At 38.5% G+C, this 3,230-nt stretch overlaps 1 pseudogene; it reads left to right on the plus strand.

Annotated features, from left to right (window-relative positions):
- The first annotated feature begins 478 nt into the window (after positions 1–478).
- On the plus strand, positions 479–1,511 carry LOC101040616 (cysteine and histidine-rich domain-containing protein 1-like; annotated as a pseudogene).
- The last annotated feature ends 1,719 nt before the right edge of the window (positions 1,512–3,230 follow it).

A 3,230-nucleotide genomic window follows, 5' to 3' on the forward strand; every position in this document is an offset into this window, starting at 1 on the left:
ACCAATTTGCTTTGAGTTAGCACCTTCACTATCCTACGCCAACTACCTATATCCGCTCTCTAGCCTCTTATCATCATTAGGTCAGTAAACTGTTTCCGTAAAGGACCAGATGATAGGATTTTAGGCTCTGCAGGCCTCATAAACTTTCCTTCATTTATCTCCTCCTCCTTTATGTCCTACTCCTTTTTCTTTTTCTTCTGAGTGCTTTAAAAGCATAAAAACTGGCCTGGCATGGTGGCTCAAGCCTGTAATCCCAGCACCTTGGGGGGGCCGAGGTGGGGAGATCATCTGAGGTTAGGAGTTCAAGACCAGCCTGGCCAACATGGTGAAACCTCATCTCTATTAAAAAAAAAAAGTGTAATCTGGAAGCAGGCAGCCACCTCAGTTGTCAGACTGGTGTTAGCCACACAGGAGGGGCTAACACATCCTCTTGCCAATCCTGGTGTTTGGACCTTGCCTGTGATGGGTGGAAAAGAAAATGACCTTGTTGTGCTACATCCAGGGCTGTGGTCAGCACTTCAATCCTGAGACGAATTCCCATGACGCTTGCACATACCACCCAGATGTTCCAGTCTTTCACGATGCCTTAAAGGGTTGATCTTGCTATAGGAGAAGAACAACTGATTTTTCTGATTTCTTAAGCATTGTAGGCTGTACAGAAGGTAGATATAATAGTGAGAAGCCACCTGAGCCAGTCAAACCTGAAGTCAAGACTACTGAGAAGAAGGAACTATCTGAATTGAAACACAAATTTCAGGAATACATCATTCAAACCAGTAGAAGCAATAAAAAGGCCAAGCCCAGATGAACCAATGACAAATTTGGAGTTAAAAATATCTGCCTCCCTAAAATAAGCACTTGATAAACTGTCATCAAGGAACGAAGAAGATAAGACAGAAGAAGACAATGATGAAATTAAGATTGGGACCTTGTGTAAAAACAGAGGGTGTTCAAAGACATTGGTGTTTAGAGAGTCTAGAAGAAGTCTGTATATATCATTCTGGAGAACCTGTTTTTTATGAGGGGATGAAACACTGGAGCTGTTGTCAAAGACAAACTTCTGATTTTAATACATTCTTAGCCCAAGAGGGCTGTCAACAGGGAAACACATGTGGACTGAAAAGGATGCTGGGAAAAAAATTGTTCCATGTAGACATGACTGGCATCAGGCTGGAGGTGAAGTTACCATTTCAGTATATGCTAAAAATTTATTTCCAGAACTTGGTCGACCAGAAGCAAATAGCACATTGTTAAATGTGAGCATGTATTTGAAGGAGAGAAGCAATTTGATCAAAATGTGAAATTATGGAGTGTGATTGATGTAAACCAAAGTTAGGTAACTATGACTGCAGCAAAGATTGAGGTCACTGAGAAAAGCTGAACTGATGCAGGGGGCAAGTCTTGAAGTGCTTGCAGCGAAAAAGCAGGAAAAACAGAAAGGCGACACAACAGATAGAGTGGGAGATGGGAGGAAGGCGATTATGTATTTCAGAATTTTTAATACTGTGTGAAGTGGCGGCTTGCTGCTGTCATCTTCTGTTTTGTTGTTGTGTTACTGAATCTGGCATTTCAGGGTTAACATTAGGTTCTTAAAAGCCAAAGCCAGCTTGTCTTTTTGTGCCTCTGATCTTTCTTTTGTGTTATGTAAGATTGATTGTTCATTTCTCCCTACTGGTAGGAACCATAGCTGGGTCCTGTACTTAAAGAGGCTGGAAAATAGCCCATGACAATAATTGCAGCATTTCTTTGTATTTCTCTGTTAAGCAGAGAAATGTTAAGGAACAGGTTTTTTACATCTTTCTGTTATTCCATAATTAGTAAAGCAAGATGAAATGTCAAATTTCATCAGTTTTTAAAAAATGGATTTTTGTTTTTACAGTACTTGAAAATATTTAAGGAAGAGATGAAGCTCTGCACTTTTTTTCTGTGTGGGAAGATCACTTTTTTTTTTTTTTTTTTTTTTTTTAGATGGAGTCTTGCTCTATTGCCAGACTGGAGTGCAGTGGCATGATCTCGGCTCACTGCAACCTCTGCCTCCCAGGTTCAGGTGATTCTCTTGCCTCAGCCTCCTGAGTAGCTGGGGCTACAGGCGTGAGCTACCACACCCAGTTAATTTTTTTGTATTTTTAGTAGATATGGGGTTTCACCATGTTGGCCAGGATGGTCTCCATCTTTTGACCTTGTGATCCACCTGCCTTGGCCTCCCAAAGTGCTGGGATTACAGGCATGAGCCACTGTGCCTGGCCGATTACTTTTTTAAGGTGGATTAATCCTGAGGTACTGTAGTAAGTAAAGGGGAGTATATGAATTGTTTAACAAATTAGACTTTGTTTAAAACTACTTGAATTCTTAAATTACATCAAAACTTACATTATTTGCCAAGCAGTATGGTGTAAGAGCACAGGAAACATAAATAAGAATACAGAGGTATCAATTTGGTTAAAATTCACCATTTTATAAGACTAAGCAATTTTCTTAAAAATCTCTTTTTTGAATATTTAAATGTGTTTGGTGTTATGGCTAAATTGTTACTGATTTAGAGACTAAATCCTCTTAAAACATTTAATTAGTTAAATATAAAAAGAAATTATATATATCTTGCCTTCCTGATGGAAAACTATATAAAATTGTAGACTTAAAATATTTGTGGAAATACATTAGGATATCAGAAAACTAAATATATGGACTTGCTTTATGACTATTGCATGTTAAATAAAATAGCTTAATTCTTTTGGGAAAAAAAAAGTGTAAAAAGCATTCTTAGTCCCCAGGTTGTACAGGAACAGCTTATAGGCCAGATTTGGCCCATGAGTCATAGTCTGCCAATCCTAGCCCACAAGTCAGTCTGTGAAGTAGCTAATATAACGTCCAATTTACAGACAACTGGGATCACAGAAGAATCAGCTTGCCTGAGGTGACATAGAGAGCCTGAGGTTACAAAATGTATTATCTTGGATTTAAAATGTTCCCATAAGGTTCCAAACCATTTACTCTTTTGATTGTGCTAATTTATACCCAGACTTTCTCTTTCGTGCTGATGGCTTTATTTTCAGAAATGAGGAGTTATCCTAGGAACAATACAACTTGCTCACTGATTACTATTAGAGAGAGGATATCTCACCATTGATTTCACTAGAACTGAAATCATTGTGTTTGACATTTTCCACTATTTCGTTAATTGATTTAACAAATATTTATTGAAGATCTCCCATGTCTTAGCACTGTGCTAG

The sequence above is a fragment of the Saimiri boliviensis genome, chromosome 11 (assembly GCF_048565385.1).
Source record: "Saimiri boliviensis isolate mSaiBol1 chromosome 11, mSaiBol1.pri, whole genome shotgun sequence".
Classification (NCBI taxonomy): domain Eukaryota; kingdom Metazoa; phylum Chordata; class Mammalia; order Primates; family Cebidae; genus Saimiri; species Saimiri boliviensis.